The sequence below is a fragment of the Oncorhynchus masou genome, chromosome 10 (assembly GCF_036934945.1).
Source record: "Oncorhynchus masou masou isolate Uvic2021 chromosome 10, UVic_Omas_1.1, whole genome shotgun sequence".
Taxonomy (NCBI): domain Eukaryota; kingdom Metazoa; phylum Chordata; class Actinopteri; order Salmoniformes; family Salmonidae; genus Oncorhynchus; species Oncorhynchus masou.
This window is the reverse complement of record NC_088221.1, coordinates 37,575,395-37,600,560: the sequence shown is the minus strand read 5'-3', so window position 1 is coordinate 37,600,560 and position 25,166 is coordinate 37,575,395. Positions and strand designations below refer to the sequence as shown.

Sequence of the window (25,166 nt, the reverse complement as noted above, 5' to 3'; positions counted from 1 at the left end):
CATATACTTATTTTCCACCATAATTTGCAAATAAATTCATTAAAAATCCTACAATGTGATTTTCTGGAATTTTTAAAATCATTTTGTCTGTCATAGTTCAAGTGTACCTATGATGAAAATTACAGGCCTCTCATCTTTTTAAGTGGGAGAACTTGCACAATTGGTGGCTGACTAAATACTTTTTTGCCCCACTGTACATACAGTTGAAGTCGGAAGTTTACATACACCTTAGGCAAATATATTTAAAGTCAGTATTTCACAATTCCAGTGGGTCAGAAGCTACATACACTCAATTAGTATTTGGTGGCATTGCCTTTAATTGTTTAACTTGGGTCAAACGTTTCGGGTAGCCCTCCACAAGCTTCCCACAATAAGTTGGGTGAATTTTGGCCCATTCCTACTGACAGAGCTGGTGTAACTGAGTCAGGTTTGTAGGCCTTCTTGCTCGCACACGCTTTTTCAGTTCTGCCCACAATTGTTCTATAGGATCGAGGTCAGGGCTTTGTGATGGCCACTCCAATACCTTGACTTTGTTGTCCTTAAGCCATTTTGCCACAACTTTGGAAGTATGCTTGGGATCATTGTCCATTTGGAAGACCCATTTGCGACCAAGCTTCAACTTCCTGACTGATGTCTTGAGATGTTGCTTCAATATATCCACATAATTTTACTTCCTCATGATGCCATCTATTTTGTGGAGTGCACCAGTCCCTCCTGCAGCAAAGCACCCCCACAACATAATGCTGCCACCCCCGTGCTTCACGTCGGGATGGTGTTCTTCGGCTTGCAAGCCTCCCCCTTTTTCCTCCAAACATAAGGATGGTCATTATGGCCAAACAGTTCTATTTTTGTTTCATCAGACCAGAGGACATTTCCCCAAAAAGTATGATCTTTGTCCCCATGTACAGTAGCAAATCGTAGTCTGGCTTTTTTATGGTGGTTTTGGAGCGGTGGTGATCCTAACTGACCTAAGACTGAATTTTTACAAGGATTAAATGTCAGGAATTGTGAAAAAGTGAGTTTAAATGTATTTGGCTAAGGTGTATGTAAACTTCCGACTTCAACTATATGTGTGTTTTATATATATATATTTATTTATTTATATTATTTATATATATATATATATATATATATATATATATATATATATATATATATATATATTATTTATTTATTTATTTATTTATTTTACACACATGCACACACACTGAGTATACCAAACATTAGTAACACCTTCCTAATATTGAGTTGCACCCCCTTTTGCCCTCTCATGGACTACAAGGTGTCGAATGCGTTCCATAGGGATGCTGGCCCATGTTGACTCCAATGCTTCCCATAGTTGTGTCAAGTTGGCCGGATGTCCTTTCGGTGGTGGAACATTCTTGACACACTCGGGAAATTGTTGAGCGTGAAAAACACAACAGCTTTGCAGTTCTTGACACAAACTGGTACGCCTGGCACTTAAACCTTTTGTCTTGCCCATTCACCCTCTGAACGGCACATGTACACAATCCAATTGTCTCAATTGTCTCAAAGCTTAAAAATGCTTGTTTTGCCTGTCTCCTCCCCTTCATCTATACCGATTTGAAGTAGATTTAACAACTGACATCAATAAGGTGTCATAGCTTTCACCTGGAATTACCTGGTCAGTCTTCTATGTCATGGAAATAGGTTTGTATACTCAGTGTATATCATTCTGTTGACATTTCAAACAGAGTATTAAACGTTGTATTTCACGCCTCTGCCTCCCTGCAGTTTAATGTGAGAAATCTCTCACCCCGTCAGCCTGCTGCTTCGTGAGGCTGGAGTAGAGTCTGTTTTGGTTTCTGCTGTTTTGGTTTCTACTGTTTTGGCGATAAGATGCTGCGTGGTCCCTGTTTGTCACTGTACCTGTAATCTCACTGTACCTTTGTCTTAACTTTAAGTCATCCTGTACAATAAGCATTATTGAGGGGACTTTAATGAAGTAAAATGTATTTTCCTTCATAGTCTCCTCAGGGTAAATGTCTCTTATTGAGGTCTCCTTAGTCTCCTCAGGGTAAATGTCTCCTCCTTAGTCTCCTCAGGGTAAATGTCTCTTATTGAGGTCTCCTTAGTCTCCTCAGGGTAAATGTCTCTTATTGAGGTCTCCTTAGTCTCCTCAGGGTAAATGTCTCTTATTGAGGTCTCCTTAGTCTCCTCAGGGTAAATGTCTCTTATTGAGGTCTCCTTAGTCTCCTCAGGGTAAATGTCTCTTATTGAGGTCTCCTTAGTCTCCTCAGGGTAAATGTCTCTTATTGAGGTCTCCTTAGTCTCCTCAGGGTAAATGTCTCTTATTGAGGTCTCCTTAGTCTCCTCAGGGTAAATGTCTCTTATTGAGGTCTCCTTAGTCTCCTCAGGGTAAATGTCTCTTATTGAGGTCTCCTTAGTCTCCTCAGGGTAAATGTCTCTTATTGAGGTCTCCTTAGTCTCCTCAGGGTAAATGTCTCTTATTGAGGTCTCCTTAGTCTCCTCAGGGTAAATGTCTCTTATTGAGGTCTCCTTAGTCTCCTCAGGGTAAATGTCTCTTATTGAGGTCTCCTCGAAGATGTGCCTCTCCCTCTTCAGAACAGGAGGCTGCAGGATCCACAAACGTCTTTGACGTCTGTCTAAAAATGTGGTGTTGATATTCTTCTGCTGGACCATATAGGAGAATAACTCTGTCTGGGTAATGGGTCCTAGCCAAGTCACTGCGAATTCAGCTGTGTTTAGAATGTGTCAGCTGGTGCTTTGATTAGAAAGCATCATTGTGTTGTTAAATCCTGGGGGGGTTCTATGGTATGTTAGCTAATCTTAAGACTGTTTGTCTTCTACAAGGTCTGTCCTCATCGTTCTGACTGGAGCTGAATTAGTGGAATAGTATCAAATACATCAAACACATGGTTTCCAGGTGTTTGACACCATTCCATTTGCATCGTTCTGGCCATTATTAAAAGTCGTCCTCCCCTCAGTAGCCTACTATGATGACGTGTGTGTGTGTGTGTGTGTGTGTGTGTGTGTGTGTGTGTTGAGGCTCGTTAAAGGGATGGAAGAAGAACGGGAGGAGATGGTCAAGAACATGGAGAAAGACAGAGCAGGAGAGGAGGAGCAGCAGAGGGAATTCAGATTCAAAAGAAAGCCTTCTAATCACACACTCAGAGGATCGCACAGTGCAAGCTGTGTCACACACACACAGTGGATTTGGGCACAGCAAAAATACTTCACAGATGGTGTGTGTGTGTAAGTCTGTTAATGGCTGCTCTTTTATGTATACTATACTAGAGTTCAATCAGTGATAAGTTAGTGCTGACCGTGATGCATTTAACTGCACATGCAAGATGGCCATTTTGTAATGACTAACAAAGGCAGGTTTTAGGTAATACTACTCTCTGATTCCTCTACTCTGTTTTCTCGAAGCAGTACTAACCAGGTCCACCATTGGCTCATAAAGCCCTGCACTAAACACTGACCACTTGCTCATAAGCTGTTTTTTGTGTGTTTGTGTGTGTGTGTGTGTGTGTGTGTGTGTGTGTGTGTGTGTGTGTGTGTGTGTGTGTGTGTGTGTGTGTGTGTGTGTGTGTGTGTGTGTGTGTGTGTGTGTGTGTGTGTGTGTGTGTGTGTGTGTGTGTGTGTGTGTGTGTGTGTGTGTGTGTGTGTGTGTGTGTGTGTGCAGTAGCATGCCATGCATCAGGTCAAGCTGCTTTCTGCCCTGTCAAGAAACATCTGTATAACTTTTTGCGTGAGGCAGAAGACATTCAGAAGGAAAAGCTGACCTCATATTTACACCCAGCTGCTTTTTGATAATGAAAAGATATCTCTGTCATACACACTAGGCTACGGCCACTCAATAGATAACCACACAGATCCTGGCCCCTCCCTGGCCTGGAAGACTACATCCTGTGTATCGTGACAGAGAGCTGATATGGAGCTCTGAGGGAGTTGGTCAATACGTGACCAACCGTCTCAATTCGGTTTTATGTAGCAACATTTGAAATGGTATTTTTTGCATTGGATAAAAGTAGAGACTCAGAGCTGGAAAATGATATATCATACACTACAGTTGAGGTACAATGGGAAAGTAATTTGCTTTGAAAGTTACTTGTAACCTCACTTTTGAGAAAATGGCCCTTGAATGTCTTGGTACACATACTGGAGAGCTCTTTTTGTCTACACCCATTCAACATCGTTCATACCCTCTTTAGATTTAGCCCCACCCATCTCTTTAAGGATTCACATGTGAGGCCGTGTACTAAACAACCAAAAATTTCAAGACTAAAGGCTGGTTTATACTACAGGTTTGTTCGTAAATTTATTCTGGAGGTCAAAGGGTGCTCAGAGTGTGCTCTGGGCGTCCGTAAACTCAGTGTTGTCAGATAGTCCATTCGTAAATTCAGAGTTTTTCCGCTCTCAGAGCGTTCAGAGCGCACACTGGACGCTCTGGCCAAGGAGCACCCAAGCTATCTGGCTAACGTTGGTGATTGCAAATGTGCTGCTGGCAACAATTGAATAACTTTTTTTGCCAACATTTACTGACATCGGTCATATTCAATGGATGTTGAGCGTTCGTTAATTCATCAGTTATTCTGCGCTCTGGCACACTCAGACGAGAGTGCTCTGAAATCGGAGTAGATAGCCAGAGAGAATTTACCATCTACGTCTAGCGACAGTTGTCGCAGTGACATCATGAACATTCTATTGAAATGGTTACTTGCATAGTTGAGTATTTTGTTTAGACATATAGCTAGCTAGCTAAACAATGAACCATAATCCCAACTCATAACGTTCAATGTTAGCTAGCTAACATTAGGCTATAACTAGCAATACAAATGGCTCTGAGATACGAATAATATAACTACACACATCATACACGTAACTTTAGCTAGCGAGAGAGCCAGCTAACAGTACACTTTAACTTAAAATGAAAACAACTTACTGACTAAATTAGATACGTGTAATATCTGAAAATGTAGCTAGACTGTCTTACCCGTATACATGTATGGACGATTCTCCCTCTCTATCACAGATGCCATGGTTGCCCATAGTTTGAGGATGTAATCCGGAGACAGGTGTTTAATACAACAGCCTTCTGTTTTTTCTCTTTTCGACTCCGTCTGCATATTTGCAATCAAACACCAGAATTTTCTCCATCCTCTTAGCTATCATACTCTACTTCCACTGATTGTAGAAAGTGGAGAACAACACCTTTACAGTATCTTTCAAAAAAAGACGCATTAGAAAGGATTACCTACACATACTGACCAGATCATGTTATAGACAGAAGTGTGCTACATGGCAGACCAATCCGAACTCATCTCTTGGCATGTACAGCTCACTTATTATCTCAACCAATCATGGATAGCGGGAAGGTTCCTGTCTCTTTATGTGGCTAAACCAACTAGGCTCGTAATTTAAATGTTTTATTTGTATTTACAGATGGCATACAAGTTTGTTATTAAGGCACATGAAAGTTCACGTTACAGAAGGCAGTTCTGCCAAAAATCACATCTCCTCTGAAGTAGTGATGTGCGACATGCGCCGAGTTTCCTAAAACGAGTCACATATTATGGTGAAATGATCTTGGTTATACAGTGGCATGTTAAACAAGAGAGAACATTTTAGAAACACTCTCTCTAAGCATGCACACCAGTGATTCCTTTGCGTTCGTTTAAGTGTGGCGCTGCTCCACAACATAATCATTCTCGCCACACCAAAAGAAACATCCTATTTCTCCCAAACATAGTTTCAATACAGTTCTGTACAGCACATTCACTTTTCTTGGTAAATAGATATTCTGTCTTGGTTCAACACACTTCTGAAGGTTATTTAGCTCTGTGAGCTGTGGCAGGCAACCAGTGAGCGAGTGACCAGTGCTCGATACAAAAGCTCTGCGGCGCGAAGCACAATTCACTTGAATCACTTCAGAGTGCTTCTGCGTGAGGAACTGAAGGAAAGGTACGTTAGTTTATTTGACTAAAGTCAGCTAGCCAGCTTGTTAACTACAGAAGCTAGCTATAACCTTAACTCTTCTAGCATCATTTAGATCTATAATATTGCTGCCGCAATTGTAACAGCAATTATCTATCCAATATCCACAATTATGTTGATGATGGAAACATGGTTAACTAGCGTTACTAGTCTAGCAAGTTAGCTAGCTAGTTCGTTTGGAACTGTATCAAGTGCAAGCAAGATAGCTACATTTATCTGTCTTCGATTACATAACTTTTTTCTCAGATGACTTTATTTAAATATTTCCAGCTGCAGCAGCGAAAGAGAAAGGGGGAGCAGGGACAAACTGTATTTTGTTAGCTAACTCTTTAAAAGCGTAAGCTATCGTTTTTATAACAAGTGTATGGCTTACTTTACTAGACAGAGAAGAGGCGGAATCCCGGGAGTGAGGTAGGGATGCATAAGGGACAGAATGGAGCAGAGGAAAGGAAAGCGCCAGGAAGGGAGATGGAGGTGCGAAAATGAGAGAGGGGAGCAAGAGTGGAACAGAGCAGGAAGGGAGATGGAAAAAGGAGAGAGGGGAGCAAGAGGGAACAGAGGAAAGGAGAGCCAGGAAGGGAGATGGAGGTGTGAAAAGGAGAGAGGGGAGCAAGAGTGGAACAGAGGAAAGGAGAGAGCCAGGAAGGGAGATGGAGGTGTGAAAAGGAGAGAGGGGAGCAAGAGTGGAACAGAGGAAAGGAGAGAGCCAAGAAGGGAGATGGAGGTGTGAAAAGGAGAGAGGGGAGCAAGAGTGGAACAGAGGAAAGGAGAGAGCCAGGAAGGGAGCTGGAAGGAGAAAAGGAGAGGGGAGTAAGGCCAAGTGCGCACCACAGGCAATCCTAATGGGATTTAAAGTGGTTTAATATTTACAGACTGAAGCCGTGGCTATATAATACGCCACATGGTTAGTCGAATATCCTTTAATTAATCTAAGGGCTAAAAATGTTTGTGCATATTTAGTCTATACTAGTCTACAGCATTATGTGTGTTTTTCTGAGCCAATTCCACCAGGACCTCGATGACCCAATGGGTCTGGAGGGAGAGGAGGCCAGGTGGAGAAGACCAAGACCAGGGAGCAGTTCTGGGTTTGGTTCAGAGAGGAGGTAAAACATTTGTTTTCAAATGCTGTGATGAAACCAATGTTACATCACGTGTGTTGGATAAATTAAAACTAACAGCTATTAAGCACTTATTTTCTATTTTGTGCTGTAATTTAGTCATGGATCCATATCTTGTTGGCCTCCAGGACAGCCTAAACCGGAGGTTCCAACACCTGGAGATTCTGGGGGCCTTCAGTATGTTGGGACCTCAGGCTGCGTTCTCTAGTGAGAGGATAAACACCTTTTAACCTGACCCTCCTCTCCAGGCAGTTCTTGCAAGCGTCAGAGGCTGCTGTGCTACAAGAGTGGCCCTCTTACAAGCAACGTGCTAGTTGGAAAATTGAAGGTATGGCATGTTGCCCAACCCTTTTTCCTGTTGAACTACCACTATTAGCTCTTCTTTAATCTTGTACATCTTTCAGTTTTTCATGTATTTCAGGGATTGGACCAGCTGACAGCAATGACATAGCTGGCCTCGCAGTTTGGTGAGTGAGGGCAGTCTACCCCTGCCTTAGTCAGCTGGCAGCGATCGCACTGACTATACCAGTGTCTTCCGCTAATTGTGAGGGACTTCTCTGCAATGAAACAAGCAAGAACATTTAAATGTGAAAGTACATCCTCTTTGTCCCTCTCTCTTCTCGTATTATTCTTTCTGTTATTGCAGGTCAAAACAGACTTGAGGAACAGACTGCAGGGAGAGCATCTATCCACCTGCATGCGGCTCTCCATCAGCGGCTCTCCATCAACGGCCTCTCCATCAGCGGCTCTCCATCAACGGCTCTCCATCAACGGCCCTCCATCAGCGGCTCTCCATCAACGGCCCTCCCATCAAGGAGCTCAATTACAGGAGGGCGTTGGAAGAATAAAGTGCTCTGACAAGGGCTGCAAACTATGTTAGAACTAGGTTTTTGTCAGAACCTGGAAAGAGATTTCCAACATCCTTCTTTTGTGATGGACATGAATTAGTGGACTCTAATTCATGTTCAGTCTCATGTTCCTCTGTTCTGTCCAGATAAACTTTTTTTTATTTCAAAGGTCTCTGTTGTGTTTCTTTAGATAGCTGCAGCATTCAACTTTAAATTGCATCCTGTATACAATAATAATTTTACCAATATGTTATTGAACTAGTTTCTGGGGGTGGAAATTATATTTTAGATGGTTTATTTGATTTTTTTTCTTTTAAAAAGTCACCAGAACCAAGCTTTTCAGTACTTATACATATTTTGTTTGGGGGGAGGACACCGGAACCCCCGCTAACTTTCCCCCAAAGCTAACACATTTTCCAGAGGAAACACTGATGCGCACACACACTCTTGGTTGAGCTGTAGGGTGACTGGACTGACTGGTTTGTGACTGACACACAAACATTATTAATAATCTACCTTTAGGAAACCATTGCAGTCACTGTGGCAGAGTATCATTCCAGTGCTGGTCACTGTGGCAGAGTATCATTCCAGTGCTGGTCACTGTGGCAGAGTATCATTCCAGTGCTGGTCACTGTGGCAGAGTATCATTCCAGTGCTGGTCACTGTGGCAGAGTATCATTCCAGTGCTGGTCACTGTGGCAGAGTATCATTCCAGTGCTGGTCACTGGGGCAGAGTATCATTCCAGTGCTGGTCACTGGGTTAGAGTATCATTCCAGTGCTGGTCACTGGGGCAGAGTATCATTCCAGTGCTGGTCACTGTGGCAGAGTATCATTCCAGTGCTGGTCACTGTGGCAGAGTATCATTCCAGTGCTGGTCACTGTGGCAGAGTATCATTCCAGTGCTGGTCACTGTGGCAGAGTATCATTCCAGTGCTGGTCACTGGTCATTCCAGTGCTGGTCACTGTGGCAGAGTATCATTCCAGTGCTGGTCACTGTGGCAGAGTATCATTCCAGTGCTGGTCACTGTGGTCAGAGTATCATTCCAGTGCTGGTCACTGTGGGAGTATCATTCCAGTGCTGCTCACTGGGTATCATTCCAGTGCTGGTCACTGGGGTGGTGCTGGTCACTGTGGCAGAGTATCATTCCAGTGCTGGTCACTGGCAGAGTATCATTCCAGTGCTGGTCACTGGGGCAGAGTAGGGCTGGTGACAGGGTGTACTTAACTTGACCCTGGACAGCTGTGTGTGTGTGTGAAGGATGGACATAACACCAGAGGCCTGGTAAGAATAACCTTTACCCATTCATCCAATTGCAAACATTAAGGCCAAATGCCAGAGTTAGATATGTAAGGGAAGCTAAGGGTTACTTTAGTACCAGCAGTAGCCTACTTGTCCAAGGGGATAGTAGGGAGTTAAACGACAGTGATGCAGTATAAAGCTCTGTTAATTCAAACTAACAATTTGTTATGGTTTGTACAAAACTTGTAGTGTAATTGATGTTTAAAAAGGCTTTGGAAGTTTGCAATTTAACATTTCAGACTTGATTTTCCCTTAGAAAAAATGTATCAACCCCCACAAATATGTCCATGAATTATAATTCACATTTCAGGATTATTCCTCCTGTAGCAAACTGGCTAATATTAAGATCCTACATCTGTACGCTCTCAATGACTCTCAATGGCTCTCAATGACTCTCAATGACTCTCAATGACTCTCAATGACTCTCAATGGCTCTCAATGACTCTCAATGGCTCTCAATGACTCTCATGACTCCATCACTGTTGTTGGGAAATGTGATACATAAATACAGACATGAATGTTGTTGATTAGATAAGAAGATAAAAACATGTTTGTTTTTATTAGATGGATCTTGAATGATGTAAGATGTTTTTGATTAGAGGGACAGAGAGACTGAAATCAGTGACGATAAACAAACTCTCTGACTGTCCCTTTTGTTCACTTCTAACTTTGTCCATGAGGATGCCAACCAAGTGTATTTTGTGAATAGCTGTCTGCCCACGTGGACCTAGTAATGAATGGATGTCTTTGAGGTCTGTGTTAGGGTGTGCAGGACCTTCTTGCCCGGGCATGGGTGGCTCTGCCAAAGCTTTACTGAAGGTTTGCCACTCATCAGGAAAAAACAGTCCGTGCATGTTACCAACTGGGTTTTTATTTAGCTTACTAATCTGTTCTTCAGAGAGTTTTTGTCATTCACGTGTGTTGTTGAACATTGTTGATTTTCTCAATTTCGCTCAGCTTCAGCACGGTGTTTATATGATGGGGGTGTGGGCCCACCACATATTCCACGTTCCCCAGCTCACGTGTGAGAAAATATCTCAAATGCTAAACAAGCCTTTGCTTTATGCTAGTACAGTTCTAACCGTAGCAGTCAAAGCTCTCTCTCTCTCTCTGTTCTCACTCTGCCTGCTTTTTATTTATATATTTAACCTTTATTTAACTAGGCAAGTCAGTTAAGAACACATTCTTATTTTCAATGACGGCCTAGCAACATTGGGTTAACTGCCTTGTTCAGGGGCAGAACAACAGATTTTCACTTGTCAGCTCGGGGATTTGATCTTGCAACCTTTCCGTTATTAGTCCAACGCTCTAACCACTAGGCTACCTGCTGCTCCTTTGAATGAAGACATTGAGATAAAACTGTCCGGTTTGAGTGTTTGTTGCAGCTCGTTCCTGCTCAGAGGAAATGGTTTCAGATACGACCTCTTTTCCTTTTCTTTCTCTCTGCTCTCTCTCCCATCAGAACTAAATGAAGCCCTGAGTCAGACACATGATCTATTGGAGCTCTGAGACAAGACACATTAACTGCCTGTTGAATCTCATTATACCATGGCAATGTTGAATACACCTTTCTGATTGGCTTGAAGGACATTCTAGAGCATGTATTATTTTCTATAACACACAGTATATTTGCACAATAGAATTCAATGGCTAAAATGAATACAAAATTGTCTACACTGAGTGTACAAAACGTTAAGAACACCCGCTCTTTTCATGACCGACTGACCAGGTGAATCCAGGTAAAAGCTATGATCCCTTATTGATGTCACTTGTTAAATCCACTTCAATCAGTGTACATGAAGGGGAGGGATTTTTAAGCCTTGAGACAATTGAGACAGATTGTGTATGTGTGTTCTTAATGTTTTGTACACTCAGTGTATGTGTATGTATATATGTGTGTATATATATATATAGTTTACTTATATTTTTTAAAACAACAACAATCCAATACAATACATAGACAATGCAGATGGGTGTTTTGGTCAGTGGGTGTGCTTGCCCTGAGATGGGTGTTTTGGTCAGTGGGTGTGCTTGCCCTGAGATGCCGGCAAAAGGGATTTTCCAAGGGCGGGAAAAACCAAGCATGGAAGTGAGCGCAACCATAACGACCAGGACCAGCCCACCGCTCACAGCATGAAACCAAACCAACAAATATAAATAGTGAAATGCAAAACAGACAATAACCCTACCCTCACCTTTGATTGGAGGACCTCACATTTATACTGTACATTTGTGTACACAATAATTCCAACACTCATCAATTCCACCCTTCAGACAGGCACAGATCAACCCATCTTTCCCAGTAAATAATACTTCTACCATTTCTTCTCCCAATACACCCCTCCATTCTCCTATGGTGTCTCACTAGGGACTTTAACCTCCTTATCTGCAACATTTCAGATGAAATTGCCCCCAAAATAAAAAATGTACCCATGACCACGACAATGATATTTCCTATTAACTGACTGTGGTCCTTCAAATCCTCCAGCAATACAGTTTGCAGGTCCAACCACACACTGATATTATAGGAAAGGCAGGAACCTAGCAAGAAACCTAGCGGAACAAGGCTCTGAGGGGTGGCCAGTCCTCTTCTAGCTGTGCCGGGATGAGATTATAAGAGTACATGGCCATTAAGGCCAGATTGTTCTTCAATATGTTCAAACGTTCATAGATGACCAGCAGGGTCAAATAATAATCACAGTGGTTGTACGGGTTGCAACAGGTCAATACCTCAGGAGTAAATGTCAGTTGGCTTTTCATAGCCAAGCAATCAGAGGCCGAAACAGCAGGTGAAGTAGAGAGAGCGAGAGAGAGTTGAAAACAGTATGTGCGGGACAAATTAACACGTCCTGTGAACAGGTCAGGGTTCCATAGCCGCAGGCAGAACAGTTGAAACTGGAGCAGCAACACGGCCAGGTGGACTGGGGACAGCAAGGAGTCATCAGGCCAGGTAGTCTTGAGGCATGATTCTAGGGCTCATGTCCTCCAGGAGGGGAGGGAGAGAGAATTGGTGGGAGCATACTTAAATTCACACAGGACACCAGATAAGACAGGAGAATTACACCAGATATAACAGACTGACCCTAGCCCCCCGACACATAGACGATTGCAGAATAGATATCAGTTCAGACATTGAGAGTCTGTTCCCAACTATCTTGAATTTTATGCAGCATAGTTGTCAACTCTCTTGATGTAAGTAAAACTTTGATTTCTATTAGTAATTTTAAGCCATTTATGATTTTGAATGTGTCAGACAAACCAATTCATTCTTTTCTCTTAAAAATGGCCTTTTCCATTGTTGTGGCAGAGCTGCAATGAGTAGGTTATAATTTTGTATTCGCACACTCTAGGAGCTCAGATGTTTCGACGTCGAAACGTTGGTCATTACATTTTTGCATCTGAGCTCTCTTTTTGTTTCTAGTTTTCTACTCCGCTAGCCAGCACCCCGCCTAAATAGGTGTGTGTTTCTTTTTCTTCTATATCATATTGTATTCAGCATACATCTCCATATGCCCAGATGAATTGGTTGTTTACAATGTCATTCATAAACATCATACCTTTCTTATACATTCTCTCCAAAAAATTGTCTTCTATCAGTACATATTGTTTGCTGTAATATATATTCTGGATGATAAAATTGGATAGTTTAATAATAATACAAATAATACTTTACTGCCCTTGCTACAGCCATAAGAGTACCACTGAGAAAGTGACCTGTCTGTCTTGCCATAGACGCGGGGATATCTCAAAGTTCTATCAGTGTTCAATTAACTGACATTGCCCTTCAGCCTGCTGGGTGGATTTCCTCACTGACAGATGGCTGCTGTCTTTTATCTCAACCTTTGATTGACTCTTCATTAAGAACTAACTATATGCTCCTCTAGAGAGACATAGAGAGACTACTGAGGAGCTGACCTGTGTGTTTTGTTATAATGAAGTCGTATAGAAATGTACTTTTCCCCCTCTGAAACAGCCAGAGCCTGGGTCTCAGCTGTGTGTCTCTATGCTGTGATAACATTTCCCCAAATATTTTTTTTTTTGTTTTGTTTATGGCCTTTTACAACGACCTGTGTTTTTTCCCCTTTCAGATCTGGCCTTTATTGTCCCATTTGTCACAGCAGCAGAGTCTTGACTCTGAACCCAAACATTTAGGGTGAGTCCCACATGGCATCCTATTCATCGTATGCACTACAGTTGACCATATGGCCCTGTTCAAAAGTAGTGCACTATATATTTTTTTATTTATTGCACCTTTATTTAACCAGGTAGGCAAGTTGAGAACAAGTTCTCATTTACAATTGCGACCTGGCCAAGATAAAGCAAAGCAGTTCGACACATACAACGACACAGAGTTACACATGGAGTAAAACAAACATACAGTCAATAATACAGTATAAACAAGTCTATATACGATGTGAGCAAATGAGGTGAGATAAGGGAGGTAAAGGCAAAAAAAGGCTGTGGTGGCAAAGTAAATACAATATAGCAAGTAAAACACTGGAATGGTAGATTTGCAATGGAAGAATGTGCAAAGTAGAAATAAAAATAATGGGGTGCAAAGGAGCAAAATAAATAAATAAATTAAATACAGTAGGGAAAGAGGTAGTTGTTTGGGCTAAAATATAGCTGAGCTGCTCTGACAGTTGGTGCTTAAAGCTAGTGAGGGAGATAAGTGTTTCCAGTTTCAGTGCTTTTTGTAGTTGGTTCCAGTCATTGGCAGCAGAGAACTGGAAGGAGAGGCGGCCAAAGAAAGTATTGGTTTTGGGGGTGACTAGAGAGATATACCTGCTGGAGTGTGTGCTACAGGTGGGAGATGCTATGGTGACCAGCGAGCTAAGATAAGGGGGGACTTTACCTAGCAGGGTCTTGTAGATGACATGGAGCCAGTGGGTTTGGCGACGAGTATGAAGCGAGGGCCAGCCAACGAGAGCGTACAGGTCGCAATGGTGGGTAGTATATGGGGCTTTGGTGACAAAGCGAATTGCACTGTGATAGACTGCATCCAATTTGTTGAGTAGGGTATTGGAGGCTATTTTGTAAATGACATCGCCAAAGTCGAGGATTGGTAGGATGGTCAGTTTTACAAGGGTATGTTTGGCAGCATGAGTGAAGGATGCTTTGTTGCGAAATAGGAAGCCAATTCTAGATTTAACTTTGGATTGGAGATATTTGATATGGGTCTGGAAGGAGAGTTTACAGTCTAACCAGACACCTAAGTATTTGTAGTTGTCCACATATTCTAAATCAGAGCCGTCCAGAGTAGTGATGTTGGACAGGCGGGTAGTTGCGGGTAGCGATCGGTTGAAGAGCATGCATTTAGTTTTACTTGTATTTAAGTGCAATTGGAGGCCACGGAAAGAGAGTTGTATGGCATTGAAGCTTGCCTGGAGGGTTGTTAACACAGTGTCCAAAGAAGGGCCAGAAGTATACAGAATGGTGTCGTCTGCGTAGAGGTGGATCAAAGACTCACCAGCAGCAAGAGCGACCTCATTGATGTGATATATGATATATAGGGACAGATGTTGTTGTGCTGCTTGACCTTGGCTTTATATTTTGTTTGTTATAGGATTTTTACAAACGTCATGGCTCAGAATAAACCGACTGTCTGGAGTTGAAGACATAACTTAGTGTCTGACTGAAGCACTTCCACTAACCTTCACTGTTAGGATGCTGCTGCAGGCTCTGTTCTAAATCCCCAGTCTGTCTTTCTCCCTCTGTCCTTTCATACTTTGATGAATAGGTTAGGCCTAACTCCTGACAGTACACTTGATGCTGGAGGCTTTCACTTTGTTTTGCCTTCACCAGAGGGGGATGTAGTACTTTATGGTGAGAGCCAGACCATTACTTTACCACATTCTTGCCTTTGTTTACAGCACTCAACATTCACCTAACACTTGGCAACACTTAATACTGACTCTTTGCTTATTTTCAGTCTCTGATTTCTGTCTGCTCACCCTGGCAAACATGGAGCCAGTCGCCACTGCCCGTAAAGTATGAGAGATCCCACTGGTACGGTGGCTCCTTAGGGACACACTTTCCCCTCTGTGTGTAAAATATTTTTGCTTTGTTGGCTGTCTTATTACGTAGCAAAGCAGATCAGTTTTAATTAGCAGAGCCTTTCAAGCACTGTGGAAAGATCGGCTTTTCATCCTACATTCAGAAATCAGAGATCTCTCATTTAAAAGCCTGAAGAGCGTAGCTGACTGATCAGGTAGATGATCTTTGACCCTCCTTGACACATGAGCAATCAATGGGAAGAGAGTCTTGAACCTGATCTGCCACTTAAGCCTTTCTATGGTTATTTTACCATGGCAACAGGGAACTCCTCCCATAGCGGGCTGCCAAGGAACGATACCAAGTAAGCGTGAGCTCTCTTTCTCTCCTTTTCCCAACGTTACATTCACATGGATTTAAATCCTTTAGGGATTATAGGGAAGCAGAACATTGTCAAATGCTTTAGTAATGGTTATTATTATTCAGAGCGCTCGCCTGTGTGTGTCCGCCTGTGCGTGTCCGCCTGTGTGTGTCCGCCTGTGTGTGTCCGCCTGTGTGTCCGTCTGTGTGTGTCCATCTGTGTGTGTCCGCCTGTGCGTGTGCACATGCGTGCGTCTCAGAGTGAGCGAGGGATGGGGTGGGTGTTTTATCTGAGCGGTCCCTGTTTGCTCTTATAGGCATCAGCATAATGAGAGATCACGAATGACATTGTGCTGAACAGTAGCCTAGCCTGAAGCTCTCAGACTTATGTAAACTGCTGACTAGAGTGACAGGCTCAGACAGACCGAGCAGGACAGTGCTGGAGGAACTAGTTGTTGAAAACAGAATGACACTCAGTGCAGTAATGCTCTTCCCCCCAGCCTTAGACAGATCTGGTACCCGGCTATCTCCCCCCAGATCAGCTGGGTACTCAGAGCCCATGGAGCCTGAATCAGGAGAAACTTGCATGGAAGGAACTAAAGAAAATACTCTGTCAGAGTCCATTCTTTCTCACCCTCCAGTTTAGAACGGACATGAGAAAAGCATCGCCTGAGCCTAAGAAATCCACAAAATATAAATCTGTGGCCCAGGGATTACCAGTGCTGCCTGCCACGCAGTTAGGATGCTGCAGAATGTGGAGTGAAATGAGGACTCATCTGCTCTGCAGCCACGTGCGCATGCAGCACACACAGGTTTATTGGGATAAATCTTGTCCTGGAGACAGAGCTGAGCAATTTCCACTAGATGGGCCAATTTCAACGTCCAAATTATTCTTAAAGGAAAGATCCACCCAAAACCACCAATTCCTATAATTTACAATGTTAAATAACAGTAATATGTGAGAATTTCTTTTTGTTTGTGAATAAATGTTTCATTTTGTCATTATAATATGGTTGGTAGCAACGTGAAAAACATTGTGGAAATCTGTTGCAGCTCAAGTCGACGACAAAACCCACAATGCAATGCTTTCTCTATTGCTCGCTAGCAAACATAGCTACATACAGTAATACCAAAGTCAATATCAGCATATGAAGTAGCTAGTTAGCTGTGAAATCCCCTAAACAAACTGCACTATCAATTTAGGTGTCTACAATCTCACCATGTTCAAACTGCAGATTGATGTGCCTTGCAGAGTGGAGTCTGACATTCTCAACAGCACTATGCAATGCATCCTGGACTAAAGAGGCTGACAAATAGGAGAAATGTGGTGGACCTTCGGTTAAATTACACATTTCTTGAGGTAGGAATATTGCAGAAATATGATCATTGGCTCATTCAGGAGAAGACAACTTCCAGCGTTATGACATTGGCCAGTATTGAAATGTATAATATATGTTTTCGCAATCTCACTTCCAATGTCGTGAGAGCAGCTTTATTGCAATGCTACGTCATACCGGGCAAAATGTCTGTCTGCGTGAACGGCAATAGCTCAGATACACCACAAATATTTACCCTGGTAAACAATATAACATTGCTCAAATGCACCAAAACAATATACAAATCAGAATGGGTTAATCTTTCCTTTAATTTAAGGTTAGGCACGTGGTTAGCAGATTTGATGACTTTGTGGCTGTGCCAGCTAGTGACGACCCTGCAGAGCTGCCTCCAGTACACGAGTCATCCCAATAAATGACAACCTTTGCAGCACACAGGGTGCTTCAGCATCTAGTGGACAGATTAGGTAGTCTAGTGTGTATTCTGTTAATGGCATTCTTCCGTAGTCAATTTTTATGGTGGTTTTGTTAGTAAGTGTTTGTCCTTATAGTAATCCTGAAACCGCAATAATGACCCTTGATGATATTCCATATACTGAGAAATGCATTAAGTTACTGTTCTGTTCCTGTTCCCCAGAGATACAGACATCCTCTCCATCCACCCACCCATCCATTTTTGTTTCTCTGTTCTCTCCTTGATCTTTGAGTTTGGCAGTGCAGTGCATCATTTCAGTAACATTCCTGAAGCCTGAGTACTGACCTATATCAGTTCTGCTGTGCTGTCACGTATGGCTTCTTTTCTCTTCCATGTACTTGTCTAGCTCTAGCAAGCAGTTTCCTACATAATATTGCTTTATAGAGCAACTCTAGCAGCAGTCAGAAAGCGGTCAATGGCAGTCCTGCAGTGTTGGGGAGGTTTTAGTTGGAGTGAGAATCTGTGGCGGTTGGGGGACACTTGAACTGTTAAACTTCCTGAAGGATGTAGACTGCAGTCAGACAACTTCCTGTGAACTAGATAGAGCCATACAATGATGTGAATGTCTCTATGGGGCAGACAATAAAGTTTCACTTTCACCAGCAGAGGGCGCCAGAGAGGACAACCTCTCCATGACATCACCCATATTATTTCTCCTCTATCATCAAGGACAAGTCACTGATGGTCTTACCTGTCTTTCCCTACCAATCCTCCAAACTAGAGGTTGACCGATTAATCGGAGTGGCCGATTAATCAATATTGCATGGAGATGACACCTCATTGGTAATATTGCATAGAGATGACACCTCATTGGTAATATTGCATGGACCGGAAAAATGGCGGACGGAAGACAGGGTGGTGCGGCAAGTGCCGCTTCTCATTCGAATGCTGTAATTTTATCTAAACCATCAGGTATACGCCGATCCCAGCTAAGTAACTCATGCAAAGAGTTAAAGCGCAATTATGTGTTTTATCTCCAGTACTCTGCCATGATTGTCAGTTATGTAGCTGTTCTACTGATAATCTCAGTGCGTCCTTGCTGGGATGACACAATCAGTCTACTACCGGAGAATATCAACACCAAACACATTGGTTCACCGTTCCACGGGAGCGGACAGTACACAGCATACCATAATGTTCTGAATAATGGCCAAGTCTACCTCGCTCCTTATTCCACTGAACCGCTTAGGCGTAACAAACACAAGTCCAACATTTATCGGAAACTGTTAAACTACCTGTTCACTACCCTCCTGCTCTCCGGGGATGTACAACTCAATCCTGGGCCCAATATCACCAAGCCAGTGATACGCACCGGAGTGGAGAGCGGTGGATGTCGTCGCCGCTGTGGAGGTGGGTGAGTGCTATGGTCCTATGGTTTCTCTCGACTCACCCGACTCCAGGATAGATTTTGACTCTTCAAACATACCAGAGTCGCTATATGCGATCCCTGACTCTGCTTCTGGTACGCAAGCTATTTTAATTAGTTCCCCGCATCCAGTGCAGGCGGGAGGGATTGTTAATTGCGCTACCGAACTGCCCCTAATCAAAACGAAACAAAACGGCCTAAACCCAGCCTTTTTTCAGTGTGTCAATCACTCTCGAGTCATCTGGGACCCACGAGCTAAGCCCAAGGGACTACTAGGGGGGCACTTGAACATTCGTAGTGTCATTCCAAAAAGTGATCAAATTCAACATCTACTCACAGACTCCAACCTTGACTTTCTCTGCCTCTCAGAGACATGGCTCCATAAACACTCTCCATATGCTGCTTTGATTGTGCCTGGCTACAATGTTTTCAGGAGAGACGGGATTGAAGGAAGAGGAGGGGGTGTGATGATTTACATTAAAGAACATATCCGATGTAAACAAATTGAGTGGTCATGTGATAATGAACTAGAATGTATCGGCCTGAAAGTTACACTGTCTCCCCAAATGTCTTTTACCCTCATTGGAATGTATAGGCCACCTTCCACCAAAAGTGTGTTTTTTGATCAGTTTAATACCATGCTTAGGGAATGTGATTTTGGGAAAGAGGTCATCTTAATGGGAGATTTTAACATTAATTATGAAGACAAGTGTTGTAGGAAAACCCTCAAACAGATCACTAATACCTTTGACCTTACACAGCTAGTTAAAGGGCCAACCAGGGTGACTTGTTGCTCTAAAACACAGATTGATTTGGTGTTCAGTAATAAACCAGAGAGAGTGACTAAATCATTCAATATGGTTACTGGGCTGTCTGATCATAATCTGACATTTATAGCCAGAAAGCTGTCTAAGAGCAGGTTTAACCTCTCTACTGTTAGAAAACCGGATCAACTCAGAATACCTAAGAGTGAATTAAACTATTTTGAAAAAGCAATTAAGGGAATAAACTGGAATGATCTCTTGTCCTATACAGACGTGGAAGCTGATAGTCAGGTTTTTCTATCCACAATCCAGACTACAATAAATGGCTTCCTAAAGAAAATCAAATCCAAACCTGGCCAAAAGAGCACTCTTCCTTGGCTAAATGGAGAAATCTGGAAATTGATGAAAGAACGAGATTATGCTCTAAAAATAGCCCTAAAATCTAAATTAGAGCATGACAGACGTAGGTTTACCATGTTGAGAAATAAGGTGATGAAAGAAATCAGACAGGCCAAGGCAAACTTTTTTATTAACATAATTGGTGAAGCAAAGGGAAATTCTAAATTGATATGGGAGAATCTAAAAAAGTTAACAGGGAAAGACCATAGTAACACTGCAAAAAGACTAGAAATCATGGTGAATAACAATCTAACACAGGATGCAGTCGAAATAGCAATAGCCTTCAATTCCTACTTTATTGACTCTGTCAGGGCACTGACACAGAACCCCTCCACCGGTTTCTTGGGCTCAGTGCTAGTGAATGACACTCAACCTGTCTTCATCATAAGGGAGGTTTCTGAGTCAAAGGTGAACAAGGTGATTAGCTCACTAAAGAACTCTAAAGCCAAAGATGTGTTTGGGATGGACTCTACCTTTCTTAAAAACTACAAAGAGTCACTCATTGGCCCCATTACTAAGGTCACCAACACATCTATTGGTCTCGGTGTGTTTCCAAGGGTATGGAAGTCGGCCATAATAACGGCCATCTTTAAATCAGGCGACCCTGCTGACGTGAGTAACTACAGGCCCATTAGTATACTACCCGTGGTGTCAAAGGTTGTTGAAAAGTGTGTAGCAGAACAACTGATTGCCCACCTCAACAACAGCCCCTTCACATTACACTCCATGCAGTTTGGCTTCAGAGCGAAACACTCCACAGAAACGGCCAACTGCTTTCTTCTGGAAAATGTGAAGTCCAAGATGGACAAAGGGGGTGCTGTTGGGGCTGTGTTTCTGGACCTAAGGAAGGCTTTTGATACTGTTAACCATGCGATTCTCATCACAAAATTGTCAAAGTTCAACTTTTCCCCTGATGCCTTGAGATGGATGAAATCATACCTTGAAGGCAGAACTCAGTGTGTCAGAGTGAGCAATGAGCTGTCGCCCTATCGTAGCTATGATGTGGGCGTGCCCCAAGGGTCAATACTGGGGCCCCTCCTGTTCAGCCTGTACATTAATGATCTGCCTTCTGTCTGAACTGGGTCTGAAGTTCAAATGTATGCAGATGATACAGTGATATATGTGCATGCAAAGAGCAAACAACAAGCTGCACAAGAACTCACTACTGTAATCGTCCAGGTTACAAAGTGGCTCAGTGACTCGTGTTTGCATCTCAATGTGAAAAAAACTGCATGTTCTTCACAAAGAGGGCAACAGATGCTACTGAGCCAGATGTCTATGTGTCACGGGAGAAGCTCCAGGTGGTATCCGATTTTAAGTACCTTGGCATCATACTTGATTCCAACCTCTCTTTTAAAAAGCATGTGAAAAAGGCAATTCAAATAACTAAATTCAACCTAGCTAATTTCCGATTTATACGAAATTGTTTGACTACAGAGGTAGCAAAACTGTACTTCAACTCTATGATACTCCCCCACTTAACATACTGCTTGACTAGTTGGGCCCAAGCTTGCTGTACAACATTAAAACCTATTCAGTCTGTCTACAAACAGGCTCTCAAAGTGCTTGATAGGAAGCCCAATAGCCATCATCATTGTCACCTCCTTAGAAAGCATGAGCTCTTGAGTTGGGAAAATCTTGTGCAATACACCAACGCATGTCTTGTATTCAAGATCCTTAATGGCCTGGCTCCCCCTCCACTCAATATTTTTGTTAAACAGAAAACCCAGACATATGGCAGCAGATCCACAAGGTCTGCCATGAGAGGTGACTGTATAGTTCCCCTAAGGAAAAGCACCTTTAGTAAATCTGCATTCTCTGTGAGAGCTTCCCATGTCTGGAATACACTGCCATCAGACACACATAACTGCACCACATATCACACTTTCACAAAATGCTTGAAGACATGGCTAAAGGTCAATCAGATTTGTGAACATGGTCCCTAGCTGTGTGTTGCCGCTTTCCATGTTGTCTGTTGTCTGTAGCTTGTGAGGTGTGGAAACACTGTTGCTTTTATGAATTTTGTCTTGCTGCTTTTTGCTCTATGTTGCTCTGTCTGTATGCTACGTCTTGCTTGTCCTATGTTGCTATGTCTTGCTTGTTCTATGTTGCTATTGTCTATATTGTAATTGTTTTTAATAACCTGCCCAGGGACTGCGGTTGAAAATTAGCCGGCTGGCTAAAACCGGCACTTTTACTGAAACGTTGATTAATGTGCACCGTCCCTGTAAAAATACAAATAAACTCAAACTCAATTAGGGCTGATTTCAAGTTTTCAAAACAATCGGAAATCAGTATTTTTGGACACCGATTTATTTTTATTTTTTTTACACCTTTATTTAACAAGGCAAGTCAGTTAAGAACACATTCTTATTTTCAATGACAGCCTAGGAACGGTGGGTTAACTGCCTTGTTCAGGGGCAGAAGGACAGATTTTTTACCTCGTCAGCTCGGGGATTCAATCTTGCAACCTTATGGTTAACTAGTCCAAAGCTCTGACCACATGCCTTACATTGCACTCCACGTGGAGCCTGCCTGTTAAGCGAATGCAGTAAGAAGCCAAGGCAATTTGCTAACTAGCATTAAACTTATCTTATAAAAACAATCAATCAATTATAATCACTAGTTCTAACTACACATGGTTGATGATATTACTAGTTTATCTAGCGTCTCCTGCGTTGCATATCATCGATGCGGCGAAGAAGGACTGTCGTTGCTCCAACGTGAACCTAACCATAAACATCAATGCCTTTCTTAAAATCAATACACAAGTATATATTTTCAAACCTGCATATTTAGTTAATATTGCCTGCTAACATTTAATTTATTTTAAGTAGAAAAATTGTGTCACTTCTCTTGCAACAAGAGTCAGGATATATGCAGCAGTTTGGGCTGCCTGGCTCGTTGCGAACTGTGTGAAGACTATTTCTTCCTAACAAAGACAGCCAACTTCGCCAAACGGGGTAATGATTTAACAAAAGCACATTTACGACTGTACCTAACCATAAACATCAATGCCTTTCTTAAAATCAATCCACAGAAGTATATATTTTTAAACCTGCATATTTAGCTAAAAGAAATCCAGGATAGCAGGCAATATTAACCAGGTGAAATTGTGTCACTTCTCTTGCGTTCATTGCACACAGAGTCAGGGTATATGCAACAGTTTGGGCCGCCTGGCTCGGTGCAAACTAATTTGCCAGAATTGTACGTAATTATGACATAAGGTTGTGCAATGTAACAAGAATATTTAGACTTAGGGATGCCACCTGTTAGATAAAATACAGAACGGTTCCGTATTTCACTGAAATAATAAATGTCTTGTTTTTGAGATGATCGTTTCCGGATTTGACCATATTAATGACCTAAGGCTCGTATTTCTGTGTGTTATGTTATAATTAAGTCTATGATTTGATAGAGCAGTCTGACTGAGCGATGGTAGGCACCAGCAGGCTTGAAAGCATTCATTCAAACAGCACTTTCGTGCGTTTTGCCAGCAGCTCTTTGCAATGCTTCCTCCCCTTGCTCTGCATGGGTAACGCTGCTTCGAGGGTGGCTGTTGTTGATGTGTTCCTGGTTCGAGCCCAGGTAGGAGAGAGGAGAGGTATGGAAGCTATACTGTTACACTGGCAATACTAAAGTGCCTATAAGAACATCCAATAGTCAAAGGGATATGAAATACAAATCGTATAGCGAGAAATAGTCCTATAATTCCTATAATAACTACAATCTAAAACTTCTTACCTGGGAATATTGAAGACTCATGTTAAAAGGAACCACCAGCTTTCATGTGTTCTCATGTTCTGAGCAAGGAACTTAAACGTTAGCTTCCTTACATGGCACATATTGCACTTTTAGAGCAGGCCGAGGGCCGAGCAGACCGAGGGCCGAGCAGGCCCGAGGGCAGAGCAGGATGTGATGGAGTTGATGATGATGTGGATTACTAACACGACCCCTCCTGCCACAGGCTACAGACACACAGCTGACGACCTAACTACTGCCCCCAGGGAGGACAGGGGGTGTGTGTGTGTGTGTCCGTCCATCCGCCCGCTATGTTAATGGCTCCCTATGTGTGTATAAATCAGCTCAAGACATTTTTGTGTCAGTGTTTGATTAAGTGCTGCTGTAACTGCTGCAATCAATAAACTGAAGGTAAATAGTCTCCATTTAGAGATGGTATTTGGGAGGGTTCTCTGAACATTATCATGGAGTTTGTCTCAGGCTATTCTTTCAGTGCTCTAAGACCATAAATGTAGAACAGTTCTATCTATATTGTTCGAACTATGTCTGAAACTCTCCGTGTCATTTAACGATCAGGGAAAAACTGATTTGAAGTTGTTCAATTAATGAGATGGATGCTGTTGAATAAAGTTGACATTTCCTCCTAGTAAAGGATTGAGCCATCCCCCATGCTGCAGTCTCCTCCCTGTCTCTCTGGTACCCTGATGCTGCTAGCCTCAGTGCAAAGCAAATCAAACGTGTGCCTTCAGTAAGATAGATGCTGTTGGATGAGCCTTTTCACATGCATTTCACAGGCTGCAGTCCCGTCTCTGTTTCTTTGGTACAATAATGCTAACCTCAGTCATTACTGTATTGACTATTGTCTCACAGTGATAATGCTAGCCCCCACACGCCACACCTAAATAACTAACACTACACTAGAGAGCTAAGGGCCATAGCTTTACTCTCGATCAGTGTAATAAAGCACTGCTGTGTGAGTATGCATGAGAGGGATGTTTTCTAAAACCAGTATGTGCTTTATGTTTTCTTGTATATAAACTAAAGGTAGATGGATGCTAGAGCAGGGAGACTCCAGGCAAACTATGTATAATATCCGCAGCTTGCATGAGGCAAAGCATAATTGATTTTATGCTTCTGTTATGTTGGAACAAAGGCTTTCTGAACTGGGTGGGTGAGCTAGTGACGGTTTTCACTGAGATAGTTTGACAGCATGCTAGACAGGCTCCAGGGGAAAATGAAGCCAACACAATGCTGAGGTATGCTAGTGTTATGGTGTGACGTGCCGTAAAAATAGGAATTAATTTACATACGTATTCATACATATGAACATGCGTAATGCAGTGTAAGTAACAGTAGTGGGACTAAAAACTGTGTTTTTATCCTGGGCCAATGACCACCAGGCTAGGTTCCTTTTGTTTTTTCCTCCAGCAACACCCTGAATAAACAATGATTGATCAGAGGTGACATCACAGGTGCTGGCCCCT

At 42.5% G+C, this 25,166-nt stretch overlaps 1 long non-coding RNA gene across 3 annotated transcripts; it reads left to right on the top strand.

The window, feature by feature from the left end:
• The first annotated feature begins 6,553 nt into the window (after positions 1–6,553).
• Positions 6,554–8,116, top strand: LOC135546987 (uncharacterized). 3 transcript variants are annotated; one of them, XR_010456656.1, is made up of 3 exons: positions 6,554–7,085; positions 7,200–7,567; positions 7,747–8,116. It is a non-coding gene; the product is annotated as an uncharacterized LOC135546987 (long non-coding RNA). The 3 variants fall into 3 exon arrangements; XR_010456657.1 differs by having other exon boundaries at positions 6,554–7,428; positions 7,522–7,567; XR_010456655.1 differs by having other exon boundaries at positions 6,554–7,567.
• The last annotated feature ends 17,050 nt before the right edge of the window (positions 8,117–25,166 follow it).